The 14876-nt window shown below is 37.2% G+C and overlaps 1 pseudogene across 1 annotated transcript; it reads left to right on the top strand.

Moving 5' to 3' along the window:
• The first annotated feature begins 13820 nt into the window (after positions 1-13820).
• On the top strand, positions 13821-14642 carry LOC307056915 (large ribosomal subunit protein uL30-like; annotated as a pseudogene). Its single transcript has one exon. The product of its transcript is annotated as a large ribosomal subunit protein uL30-like (transcript).
• Positions 14643-14876: the final 234 nt, after the last annotated feature.

Genomic DNA, 14876 nt, shown 5'->3' with positions numbered 1-14876 from the left:
CAGGCACATTAGGCACCTAAAGCTGTATCTATGGTGTCAGTGGATGAATAGTATCGTACCTTAGAACTTGGTTTTGGATCATTAGAGGCTGTGTTCATTGGAGGCTGAATTTAGGCCACAGCAAAAAAGTTCTGATACAAGAAAGCTTCCCACTCATAAGCTGAATCACTTTGGATTACATGAGGATTTAATTCCCGCATCTGTAAAGAGAACTCCACCAAAATCCATGTATCCAGTTGTTTATGGAGAAAGAGTTGTAAGAAGCAGGGATAAGAAGGAGAAGGTTTCATTCTAGTTACATAAAGTTTAATTACGGGAGGTAGTTCTTTCTCTCTTTCTCTTTCACAGTTGTTAGGGGTTCAGGACAAGGTTTTTTTTTGTTTTTTTCTTTCCCTCTGAGAAAAACTTTTAAAGTTAACATAAAGTAAAATAGACTATTTTTTTGATGTATAGCTTCATGAGTTTTAACACATATATTGTTATCTGTAACCATCACCATATGTAGGATGAAGAATAATTTCCTTACCCCAAAACATTCTCTCATACTATCCCTTTATAGATCCTTTCTGCCCCAACTTCTAAGCTCTGGCAACCACTGACCTGTGTTGTGGCACTACAGTTTCATATTTTTGAGAATACACTAGTCCACTAGCAAATTATAATATGATGTAAGTCTTGTGCATGGACCAGTCTGATCAGCAAATTTTAGGGGTGGGGAGCTAACGGGGGACGTGGTTCAAGGGAGAGGAGTTGGAAGAATTACTTCCTCATCAGTTGATATACCTTTCTGGGTGCCTGTCTTCAATCTCATTTTCTCTCCATATTTATACAGAAGAGCTAGGAAGAGTAACTAACATCTTTTTTCCATTGTCCTCCAGCAAAGATTCTGGTAAGGAAGTATTAAGTTTATATAATGGAGGGGAGAAAAGAATTCTCTTTTCTTAAATGTTGAGTAGACACAGTCCACTGACAAATGAAACCAGGCATTTTGATAATCATCTTAGATGGTATTAAGGCAGGTACCGCTTGCAGCTCTTAAGTAGGGTAAGAGTGTCTTCCTACCTATAGAGGGAGCTGCCTTGTGACTCAAATTCTCAAGACTCCTGATCCTGGGTGTGCATCATGCCAGGGAAGTGAAGAGCTGTGCTGACTGGGCTATGGCCCCTTTTCCATCACGCTTAGTCTAATTTATGTAGCACAATCTAATGGCTTCAGCAACTGCAGCTAGCAATGGCCCAATTGATAGAAATAATTGGAGTTAGGCTTCATTAATAGAAGTAGAGCATCCAGAAAAGGGGGGAGGCAGACAAACTTGTTCCATTTATGCTGTAAAATACCTAGAGTATTGTGCCCAGTTTGGGGGCTGTATCTTACAGGGAACATTTAACATACTAAAGAAATATAATGAGTTGAATAAATGAGAAACACGTTAAGGAATTACATGTGATTGGCTTGAAAATGGAAGACTCACAGCTGTATAATTTTTGTCTTCAAATAGCTCATGTAGAATAGGGTTTAGATTTATTCTGTATTACCCACAGAACAGTGATTCTTAAGTTTTATGAGTCATAGGCACTTTTATGAATCTGATGAATACTTTGGACATTTGATGCAGAAAAATGCATAGATATCATATAATATTATATATATGTATACATATATATATACTTAAGGAAATTTTAGGAACAATATGTATTCATTTTTAGGAAAGCCTCAGATGTGCCTTCCTCCAAGAGGGTGGATATAGAAAGACCAGAGTAGCAGCTTTTAACTTATTAACAGTAGAACTTTCCAGTGATTTGAGCTCTCTGGAGCTGAAATTGGCTGTTTCAGGAGTTAACAAGCTCTCTGTTACTGGGCAAGTTTAAGCATGAGCTGGGAACACTTTGATGGTTATGTTGAAGAGGAATCTTATAAATATGGTGGAGTTTTGGCTACATGAACTCTAGTTCCTTTAAAACCTTGAGGATCATTAGATTCTATGAGTTTTATAGTAAAAGCCTCATATAACATGAATGTTCTATAAGGCATATCGTAATCCTGTTCACAGACCCTGGCATTCATGTACAGCTTTATAGATTATTTGATATATTTTAGGACTTCTGCATGATTTCCTCTTGGTCTGCCCCATAATTTTCATTATCTCCATATGGAGTTCTTTTTGGGTTTGACTCTATGGACCAGTACCCAAATTCATTGCAGTAATAAAGCTTTAAAAAATGGGATATAAAATCATGTGTTAGTTATCAAATTTCCTTAGCCCATTAGCTCCTAGAGAATAGAAACTGGAGGTTTTTAGGTTGATCTTGTAGAGAGACCTGCTCCATATAGGGTTACCAAGTTTACTCTGTGACTCACTGCCATACTTTGCACAATCATATTTCAAGGAGCCTTTAAGCCAATAGCTCTAATGGGTTTACAGTGTTTTGCTGGAGGGAGGGAAGGAGGGAAGGAGGAAGGAGAGAGAGAGAGGGAAACTGGCTCACTTTTAGACAAAACCTCTTAATACCGACCTACTATATTGCTGAACTAAAAGAACAGATTTAGTTTCTAGTTTTCAATCCTTGGGATTTTTTCTGACCCTAGAAGCAAAAGTGTTGCTTAATGATAATTATGTTGCTTGGGGCTTCCAGATCAAACTGGGATAGAACCATATCTTTCTTGTCCAGACAAGGCACAGGGAAAGAATGAATAAGATCCTCTCCCAAAAGGTAGAAACCCCATGAAAAATAGAAACAGAGATATATTGCTGTGGAAGCATTTGTTGTTACATAATTAACAAGGCCTCAGATATGTGACAAGTAGGTTTCATTTATATTTTAAAAACACTGATAAACTATATTGCTGATCTTTTCATTCCCAAGAACTGAGGGTTACTTGAGAGATTTCTAACAGTAGATTCTCCCACAGGAAAGCAACATGTTTCTCAAAATGCTGGCTATTTCTGGGGATTATCATAAAGGGTATTAGAGTCAGGAGATCAATGTGTGGAATTTTGGATGTTGCAACCAGAGGAATAGCTAGAGAATGTCCAGAAAAGGGCACCTGAACTGAATCAAGAGAATGTAAGTGCTGCCATCTGAGGACAATCTAAAAATATTTGCTCTCATCTGTCTGGCAATATGCAGGCTAAAATGAAAATGATTGATGTCTGTCAAATTATGAGAGTTATGTATAATTGGAACCAGACTTAAATGCAAATGAACGAACATATGTGAATGGGATTTAAATAGATCCTGGCACATAGTAGGTGTTCAATAAATGTTAATTCCCTGCTTGTGAAAGCTTATTTGGAAGTTTAAAAGAGGAAATTTTTAACACAAATAAAAAGAAATATAATTTGCAGCAGGTAGTAAACATACGAAATTTGGTATTGAAAGAGGTGGTTTTGGTGAAAATGCAGAACTAGCTTCAAAATAGACTTGGATAAATCGAGAGATTATAGATACATGGTGATTAGTTAAGGGAAATGTGTCTTTGTAGGCTGAAGGGACAATTTCTAACTTCAAAAAATAAGCTTGTTGTTTTTCTCATTATAAAAGACACATTTGTTAAATAATTTTCAGAAAAATAGATGGACAAAACCCCCAAACCAGTTATATCACCATAGTAATAGCACTCAAAATTTTACATGTATAGTTACAATATTTTTCCATGTCAGTGAAGATACTTAATCAGCTGTACGTTAATGTTTGATAAATTCAATCTCAATGAAGTGAACATCTTTCACATTAAAATGTGTAAACACAATTTTATGTGATTAATGTTCCAAAGTAAAAGCAATATCATACAAATTATGTAATCAATTGCCTATAGCTGGACTTCGATAATTTCTCCAAGTTTTAGCTATTAGAATCAATATCTGTTTATCTGTCCTTGTGTATTTCTGAAAATATGTTATAGGTTGAATTCCTAGAAGTGAAATTACTTGGTCAAAGAGCATGAAAAATTTCGAAGCTTTTAATAGATATTTGCCAGATGTCCTCTAGAAATATTATAATAGCAATAAGTCCTCTCATCGTGGTTTATAAAGTACTTATTTCCTCAAACCTTCTCCAAATCTGGGTTATTAAAAAAGAATTTACTGAATTTATTGTAAAAATATATTATACTTTTAATATACTTTGATTACTAGTGAGATTAAATATGAAATATTTTCAAATGTTTATTTTTTGGGGGAGACATGCTGCTGTTCTAAATACTTTCTCCAATGTTGCATTGATGTGCGCTTATTAATTTGAAAGACTTTTCAGTGTTGCAGTGTAGTTGACCTTTTTTCTTTTCTTTGAGAATTCTCCTTCATTTGAGATCTGGCCAGTTTCCTACTATAGAAGCCAACAAGACACGATACTCCATTATCCAACGTCCTTTGCAGTTATGTGTTCATGTGTTCCTGTGCTTCTATCTGGGACTTTAAATTGGGAGCGAGTGATGCAAAAAAGCAGGGAAAGATGAGGATTTATTTTAGTAATGTGGCAGCTCAAGTAGTGTCAGCAGCAACACCTAATGTCCCATGCTGAGTTTCATTGGTGGCGGTGTCTGCAGCAGCTGGAATCTGTGATACGACTTTGGTTGTGATTTTGGCTGCCTAGCCCGCCCATATTTATTCATTTTAAAACATCATTATTGTAAAATCCAGGTTTATTATGGTGTTTACATACAGTAAAAGTCAAACATATTGCCTGATGAGTTTTGACAAATGTATACAGTTTTATAACAACCACCATAATCAAGATATAGATTATTTGCTTATTTATTGGCTACTTAACATGTGCCAGGCATGGCATGTTTCATTTATGTTCTTTTATTTGTCGCATCAAAACTTTATGTTGGGGCTTCCCTGGTGGCGCAGTGGTTGAGAGTCCACCTGCCGATGCAGGGGACGCGGGTTCGTGCCCCGGTCCGGGAAGATCCCACATGCCGCGGAGCGGCTGGGCCCGTGAGCCATGGCCGCTGAACCTGCGCATCTGGAGCCTGTGCTCCACAACGGGAGAGGCCATAACAGTGAGAGGCCCGCAAACTCAAAAAAAAAAAAAAAAAAAAAACCTTTATGTTGTTAGTTTTATTATCATTCCCATTTCACCAATGAGATAACAGATATTAAGTAACTTTGCCAAAATAACGAATCTAACTGGTGGTTAAGTCAGGATGTAAACCTAGGCAGTCATTTCTCCTGCTCTGCACTGCTTCCACACATCAAGGATTGTTCAGTTGTTAAAATATTCATTACTTAGATGTTCATTGAGACGTACAATTCCTGCACATTATTATTATTTCAAATCCCTAATATTCAGAAACAGAACCTAAAAACAAAATAAAATTCAACCATACATAACTTTATTTTGGCATTTGTTACTGGGTTCTCTAGAAATGATCATTTGGCGTCCAAGGTATTTGTATGTTGTTCATGTCAGAAGTCAATAGATAAGTCAACATGAATTTGTTGAATTCATCTATGTACACAGTAGATGACTGAGTGAAGAAGGCAGTATAAGTGGAGTTAAATGTATGGCCTTAGTCCTCAATTTTGTTGATGGGAAAAAATATAGAGAAATTAATGGGTTAGGGTACAATGAAAAATTCTTTATGATCGAGGGTTAACTATATGAGAGAGTAAAAAGGGATAAATGGAAGCGTTACCAAGGAAAGTTCTGTGGGGGAAGAATGGGTTTGAACAGGTGTATTGAACAAGGTGTAGATTTGGGATAGCTGAGAGGAGGAGGGAGTTATTTCTATGAAAAGGTCAGGGATGTGAGAATGAACTAGGCACATGTAGAAGACAGACACTGAAAGTTGAGTAGTAGGATGAAATAAGGTAGGATGAAATAAGATTGCATAAACATATGATATAAAGGAATTAGTATACCAGTAAGAGAAGTTTGGGCTTGATTCAGTAGGCAGTGAAGCACCAGTGTACACTCTTGAGCCAGAACAATAAATTTAGGAATCATGATCTTTGTTCTCATAAAACTAAACTAAGATGTTGGACTCTGGAGATGCCTTAAACACTGGTGTTCCCCATGGATTTATCCAAGAACTTCTTCTTTTCCCTTTTAACAGCCTCTTCTTTAATAATCTTTGTCACCTCTCTGTGTAATCCTTCCTTTTAAGAGGAGGGAAATAACTTGTAATAACTGTTAATGGAGTATAATCTAAAAATACTGAATCACTATGCTGTATACCTTGTAAATCAACTATACTTTAATAATAAAGAAAACAAACTATATAATTCTCTTTATTTAAAAATTCTGGCTGATATATTAAAATTTTGGTTGTCACCATTATGCAGTGGAGAAAGTATGGCCCTGCAGCCAACTTCCTGATCTGAAAAACTGAGAATACCACCTGCCTATATATCCTATCAGGTTGTTTTCAAGTTGAAATGAAGTATTGAATATGAAGTTGAGTGTGTCCACCGTGGAGGAACTCAGTAAATGTTAAGTCTCTTCCCCATCTCTTACGACGTCTACCAGTGATTGATAGTAGAAAACAAAACAAATGAGGAAACAGCAAGTAAATATCAATGAGAAATCAGAGAAACAGTTGATAATTTATATGTTTTTTGTGTATATCATTTGTTTTCTGAATATGTACATGAGCTCACCTCATTTTTATTTTTTAATCATATGCCATTTAATAGATTTCTTGATGTTCTCGGAACTTCCCTAGTGGCTCAGTGGTTAAGAATCCACCTGCCAATGCAGAGGACATGGGTTCAAGCCCTGGTCCGGGAAGACCCCACATGCTGCAGAGCAACTAAGCGCATGCACCACAACTACTGAGCCTGCACTCTAGAGCCTGCAAGCCACAACTGTTGAGCCCGTGTGCCACAACTACTGAAGCCCATGCACCTAGAGCCCATGCTCTGCAACAAGAGAAGCCACTGCAATGAGAAGCCCACGCACCGCAACGAAGAGTAGCACCCGCTCGCTGCAACTAGAGAAAGCCCGTGTGCAGCAACAAAGACCCAATGCAGCCAAAAAATAAATAAATAAATAAAATTTATTTTTAAAAAAAAGATTTCTTGAAGTTCTCTAAATATACATTTCTTGCAAGTTCAAGAAGGAAAAATGAGCAGGTATCAGACTATGTATCTGACTTTCCTACACATGAAAACCTCCTCCTCCTACCTTGAGAAGGAAGAAAAATACACTTCATACTGAATGCTTTGTTTTAAAAATACATTGTTTGGAGTACATTAACTAAAAATAACATTGTATTGGGCAGTGAAACTTGGCCACAATAATATTTTGTTAAGTATTACTAAACTTTTATTGAAGCTGAAGTAGGCCAGTAGTGATTAATTTCTCTGCTTTTCTGAGTGGGTCTTAAGGAGAAGCAAGATAATGAGAGCACAGTCTCTGCTTCTGATGCTACAGCCTTGGGGTAGAGGTATGAGGGAAGATTGGATCCTACTTTACTGGATGAGTGGGAGTTTCTAGGATGGAGGCATTATATGAAGATACAGCTCTTGTGAAGAGTAGGGGGATATGTCTGTCTGTTGAGATGTTACTCATAGACGGCAATCTAATAAAACCATTACATGCATTGGTAGCCACATATCCCCAGAAAGAGAAGACCTGACTCTGCAGGGCCCTGGGCCCTGGTGGTAGAATAGGACGCAACATGACACCTTGTTCACTATCTTCATTCTTTTTATTGTTAAATAGTGTTGTGTTGAGTTGAGTTTAGTTATTTGGTACTTTTGGGGGAGATGAGGAATTTTAATAAGCACTCTCCCTTGCCCAAATTTCTCTTTCTAACTTGAAGCCTTCTATAAACAATGATTACCATAATTTCTTCTAGTAAGGTGTTTCTGTTTGGAATAAACATACCAGTATCATGTACTCACAAAGTTCATTGCATACTCCACTATATGAACAGGTTTAGTAGCTATCTTAACTGAGGGAGAATGTGGGTATGGGAGATGCAGATAACGAGCAGAGGGTTGTATCAAAAACCACATTTTCAAGGCTTCCCTGGTGGTGCAGTGGTTGAGAGTCCGCCTGCCGATGCAGGGGACATGGGTTCGTGCCCCGGTCCGGGAAGATCCCACATGCCGCAGAGCGGCTGGGCCCGTGAGCCATGGCCGCTGAGCCTGCGCGTCCAGAGCCTGTGCTCTGCAATGGGAGAGGCCACAACAGTGAGAGGCCCAAGTACCGCAAAAACAACAACAACAACAACAAAACCACATTTTCAAACTGCACACGTCCCAGGTTAAGAATTAAGAAACATAGAACCTCCCTTTCAATAAAAGAAAAATTCCTACCCTTGAGGAACATGTAAATAATTACAAAGATTAAGCAAGCAAAATTTTAAAGTGATTATTTTGAAGACCATGTAGAGATTCTTAGTGCAGTGATGAAGAAATAAAAACATGGGAGTTTCCAAAATGGAGCAATAGAGAATGGATTGGGAATAACATGGTGATGAAGTCTTGAGCTCCAGTGCTTGGAACACTGCATGCACTACTTACTAAAACTAGCACAGCTGTGGGATCTCTGACAGAGCTATCAGCCTTTCCTTGTCTTGGCTTCCTCATCTGTGAAATGGAGATACTAATAATAGTAACTTGCCTCATAGGATTGTTGTATGGATTAAATGAGTTACCACAAATGTTAGCTGTATTTATTATCTTCTATAGCTATTATTTCATTTGTTGGAATGCTATTGGTATAGTTCATCTTTTCTTCTCTGAAATAATCTTAGCAATCAGAAACTTTTATTTCAAAATAAGTATTCACTTAAATCATATTAGAAAACATATATTTTAATAAAAATGCATATTTAAAAAAGAAGCAGTAGGATAAAGAGTATAAATGATTTGTTATTTTGAAACAATCAGTTGGTTAAATTTACCTGAAGGGAGGGGTGTTTTAGCTTCTGTATTTAATGAAAGCAGGTTAAAATGCATAGGCTGATAAAAGGAATTTACAGCTCTGGGATTCTTTTTCCCCAAAATATAATTACCTGGGGTTGGGGATGGGACATTGTGCAAGGATGTCTTTACTTAAGTTTGCTTTTCTCAAGAATTATGCACCAAGAAGGTATGAGGCTGAGAGGCATCTAGTTATATATCAGGTTTAAATGTTGATTAATCATAAAAAAGCATATTTTATAAGGGGGAAAATGCATTCAACTTTTTTCCCTGAGTAAAGTATGCAGAAAACCTGCTTAAATGGGGCATATAATTTTTAATGACTCAGGCCTTTAGTCCTTGGAAATGAACCAAGTATGATAAATAAGATGGAAGCTGGTGAATATTGAGTTTGTCGTCATCACATCATCAAATTAGAAGTCACCTGAGGATGTACATGAAGGATAATATCTTGAAAGGATTAGCCTTTAGTCTAGCTGACTTTGAAGAGTGTGGAATAAGTTGAAGAAAGTTGATTATAGTCAGTTAATCCAAAAATCTCTTCCTGATATTTGGGAGATACTGACATGATAAATCAAAAATAGTGTAAAACTTTCATTTCAATAAAAATCTATCAGGGTTCAGTTTCTCATATAAATTATTTTTGGGTCCTTTTCCTTTGACTCCTATAGTATTTACAAGAAATTGTGTTCCCACCTTGCATCTTTCTTTTGCTAACTTTTGACCTCTGATTTTTCAAATACCTTACAGTCCACCTTATAGGTTGCTCTTACTTCTTATTTCACAGGCTGTCCTTAGGAGGAAATGTTCACTAGTTAGCCCAGGAAAAAAGCAAGATTTGTGCATCTTAAAAAATAAGTGGGGCCTCCCTGGTGGCACAGTGGTTGAGAGTCCGCCTGCTGATGCGGGGGATACGGGTTCGTGCCCCGGTCTGGGAGGATCCCATATGCCGCGGAGCGGCTGGGCCCGTGAGCCATGGCTGCTGAGCCTGCGCATCCGGAACCTGTGCTCCGCGACGGGAGAGGCCACAACAGTGAGAGGCCCGCGTACCACAAAAAAAAAAAAAAAAAAAAAAAAAAAAAAAATAAGTGAATGCATTCATTCTTTTAGTTAATCAGGTATAATAATTTAAAACTATATTAAACCTGTCCCTGAAGATCACAAAGAAGACAGAATTTGGAAAATTAAAGAATTAGGTAAATTAGAAAAGCTTAAGATGAACAGATAATTAGTGAAGAAAAAAATTAAAGATACTCTATACACAATTGATTTTAATATAGCACTAATGGATCATCATTGCAAAAAAACCTATACCCATGGAGTTCAGTCTACTTTTGCTTAAAGGTCACCCAGTGTCTTAGGACTCTCTCAAATTAAGTAACATAGACAGATCAACAAGCAAAGGAAATTTAAAACTATAGAAAAAAATGGAAAATGGTGACTGACCAGTCTGATCTTATGAAATATTTCTGATTGATAATAATCAGAAGAGCAATTTTCCATTTCGGTGTTGAGACAGCCTCATTAACTAATCAAAGATTCACTGAAACTCTCAACATACTATACAGTTATTAAAATCATGAAAAGTTAAGCATAATATTAAGAACAAAACAAAAGATAAGGGATCAAAACTATCAATACAAAAAGAATCACAGAGCTAGGGACTAAAGGTATTATAGTAACTATTAAATATAGAACCATAAAGGTCAAGAAAATGGACATTTGACAAATCTAAATTAGATCTGTTGAGATGAGAGATGAGAATTGAGAGTTATATGTCAAAAACTAAAGAAAATTTTAATATTTATGAAAAGCCTCAGAATTCATAATGTAAAAGAAACATCAGTTCATCTTGATAAAATAAAGTTGAAGAATGTGGATATATGTTGATTAAATGAATTCCACAAAAATTCCTTCATCTTAAAAACATTCTCAAGAATATTTCACTATTTTTAGTAGAGAAAAGCAAAGGAAAGGGGAATCTTTATTGCAAATGCCAGCCAGTTATGTACTGTCAATAATATTCGGGGAGAAACAATGACCACATTTATAAAGTATAAAATTAGTCCATATAGATTTTCTGATTTACATAAGAGCACAATCACAACCATACACACAAATAAAATGAAAATATATATACATACACACATATGTATATTCTTGTATATATGTGTATGCATACTAATATTATTTTTTCTAGCATAAAATCAAAATTCTGGACCTTAAAATGATAATTATTGATAAAAAGAAATAAGAAAAATTATCAGCTGTGTATAATACTGTCTAACTTCTTGTTCTAACTTAAGAATTGACTTCACAGATGCAGTTTCATTATCCATGAAATAGGTATAAAAACCTTTACCTTATATTGTTGTGTATGGATTCAGTAAAGAAATATATGGAAAGCACTTAGCACAATACCAGGCATATAGTAAATCTTTCATAAAAGTAAATACTATTAAAAGAAATCATTAAGAGAATTGGGGAATTGAATGCTTATAGTACTATTAGAAGTGCTTTTATTAGTGATACTGAATAATAAACATACTAAAGACTCTAAAAAGGTAGACCTAAATATGAAAAATTCATATTTTTAATTTGACAAATTAGCCCTATCCAAATAAATGTAACTGTTAGCTAACATTTCTATTTTTATTTTTATTTATTTTATTATTTTTGGCTGTGTTGGGTCTTCGTTTCTGTGCGAGGGCTTTCTCTAGTTGAGGCGAGCGAGGGCCACTCTTCATTGTGGTGCACGGGCCTCTCACTGTCGTGGCCTCTCTTGTTGCGGAGCACAGGGTCCAGACGCGCAGGCTCAGTAGTTGTGGTTCACGGGCCCAGTTGCCCCACGGCATGTGGGATCTTCCCGGACTAGGGCTCGAACCCGTGTCCCCTGCATTGGCAGGCGGATTCCTAATCACTGCGCCACCAGGGAAGCCAACATTTCCATTTTTTATCGCCAAAGTCTTGGGTTAGTTGGTAGACGCTTGTTTTGGCCTTTCTATAGAGTGCTTACTACTCTACTGAAAGGAAGTAAGAAGTCTATTGTATACCTTTCAATTGCATGTTGTACAACATATCCTTTTCTCAAAGTATATGAACTGATTTCAAAGGTCAATTATTAAATGTCCTAATATTTGTGGCAGATCAAGTGTGGACCCAGAATCACTGGAAGTTCTATATACATCAAAGATAGATAAAGACATGATGAAGTTAAAACTTTTGTTTTCTAGAAAACCACATTCTTTAGATCTATCTAGGAAATCAGCTGAATATGCATGAAACTGTGCTATCATCTGGTTTACATTTTCCCATCTGGTCCAAAGAATAGTGTCTGTCCAATCTCTTGCTAAAGCAAATACACTATAATTTGTTATTCTCCATATCTATGAGTTTAGTAATTATATTAAATGGAAATTTGGCTAGTTGGATATTTATTCATTTATTTATTTCTTCAATTGTATTCTATGGATTGACAGTAAAGTATTATCAGTGAATCCACGTTGGCATTTGATGACGACCATTTTCTAAGTGCTTGCAAGATATCAGTTCTGTAAGCATTCCATAATTTTGCTAGTCTACAAATTTCAGAATTCAGCATTCAGCACTTAAACTCCAATAATGTTTTCTTTATTTTGTTTTCAATTGTATGAACATAATATTCCATCCCATGAGTAAGCAACTATGGAAACTAAGCATAAAAATGTGGCCAGAATGTGGCATAAATTATGAGTCTACAAATAAAAATTAATTTTCCTTTTAATTAATAAAACCTAGTATTTGGCATTTTCTCTTCTAAATTCTTCAGAATCTAGAGTATATTTTTAGAATTGGGTTTGCATCCCAATTTCAAAACAACTTCTCTGAATTTCAGTTACTTCCTCAGTAAGTATGGATATAGTAATACTTGTATTCTAGGATTGTTGTGAATAGAAGATTCACAACAAAATAAGGTGTTTGTGAAGCATCTAATATAAGATCTGGAACACTGTAGAGATTCAATAAACCAGAGAAAAAATTGTTGTTATTCTATCAGTCCACTTTCAAGCACCCACAAGAGTGGTCTTTCAGCTCTCTGTTCAGCTTCTCTACTTGTTTTTGTCTCTAGTGGTGGTGCAGGTTCAGGGCCAGGAGAAACTCTGGGCTAAGAGACTGTAATTGTCTAGGGAATGGGAGTAGGGTGAGGATTTGGAGTAGGATACAAACTGATGGGATTGTCACCACTGAGCAGGCCAGGGAAGTGGGGTAGAAACCCTTGCCGAGATGAGGGAGGCAGAGTAAGATCTGAGAATCTTGGGGCCCACAGATTAGAGAGGAGGTGTTATTATTGAAACAGGAAAGGGTAGGTTGGTATCTTTGCTCAAAGTCCAGGTATACCTTTTTTTTTTTTTTTTTTTTTTTTTCCGGAACGCGGGCCTCTCACTGTTGTGGCCTCTCCCGTTCGGGAGCACATGCTCTGGACGCGCAGGCTCAGCGGCCATGGCTCACAGGCCCAGCCGCTCCGCAGCATGTGGGATCTTCCCAGACAGTGGCACGAACTCATGTCCCCTGCATCGGCAGGCGGACTCTCAACCACTGCGCCACCAGGGAAGCCCCAGGTATACCATTTGTAACTGAATGAGGACAGTAATGTCAGCTGAGTACTTGTAACATCCAACCGTTTACAGTGCATTGATCTTGAGCAGCTTCAGGCTGAATTTGTCTCCCAGGACAAAAGGAGGTTAGACCCCCAGGGAAGGAGAGACTAACTACACATCTTCCCAGACTTACAATGGCATTATGTCTTTATAAACCCATTGTAAGCTGAAAATACCATTCAATCAAAAATGTATTTAATACACCTACTGAGCATCATAGCTTAGCCTAGCCTACCCTAAAAGTGTTCAGAACACTTACATTAGCGTACGTTGGGTAAAAATCATCTAACACAGCCTCTTTCCCGGCTGGAACCATGGAAGGTGCTGAGGAGAAGAAAAAGAAGGTTTCTGCTGTGCCAGAAACCCTTAAGAAAAAGTGAAAGAATTTCACAGAGCTTAAGATCAAGCGCCTGAGAAAGAAATTTGCCCAGAAGATGCTTCGAAAGGCAAGGAGGAAGCTTATCTATGAAAAAGCTAAGCACTGTCACAAGGAATACCGGCAGATGTACAGAACTGAAATTCGAACGGCTAGGATGGCAAGAAAAGCTGGCAACTTCTATGTACCTGTGGAATCCAAATTGGCATTTGTCATCAGGATCAGAGGTATCAATGGTGTGAGCCCAAAGGTTCGAAAGGTGTTGCAGCTTCTTCGCCTCCGTCAGATTTTCAATGGCACCTTTGTGAACCTCAACAAGACTTCAATTAACATGCTGAGAATTGTGGAACCATACATTGCATGGGGGTACCCAAACCTGAAGTCAGTAAATGAATTGATCTACAAGCGTGGTTATGGCAAAATCAACAAGAAGCGAATTGCCCTGACGGATAACGTGTTGATTGCTCGATCTCTTGGCAAATACGGTATTATCTGCATGGAGGATCTGACTCATGAGATCTATACTGTTGGAAAACGTTTCAAAGAAGCAAACAACTTCCTGTGGCCCTTCAAATTGTCTTCTCCACGAGGTGGAATGAAGAAAAAGACTACTCATTTTGTAGAAGGTGGAGATGCTGGCAACAGGGAAGACCAGATCAACAGACTTATAAGAAGGATGAACTAAGGTATCTACCATGAGTATTTTTGTAATCTGGTCAGTTAATAAACAGTGACTGCTTTCAAATTGAAAAAAAAATCATCTAACACAAAGCCTATTTTATAATAAAGTGCTGAATATCTCATGTAACTTACTGAATACTGAAAGTGAAAAAGAACGGTTGTATGGGTACAGAATGCTTGTAAGTGTATCCATTGTTTATCCTTGTGATTGCGTGGCTGGCTGGGAGCTGTAGCTGCCACTGCCCAGCATCATGAGAGTGTCGTACTACGTATCAGTAGCCCAAGAAAAGATTAAAATTCACAA

Source organism: Hyperoodon ampullatus, assembly GCF_949752795.1.
Source record: "Hyperoodon ampullatus genome assembly, chromosome: 8".
In the NCBI taxonomy this organism is placed as follows: Eukaryota; Metazoa; Chordata; class Mammalia; order Artiodactyla; family Ziphiidae; genus Hyperoodon; species Hyperoodon ampullatus.
This window is presented reverse-complemented; position numbering and strand designations above follow the sequence as displayed.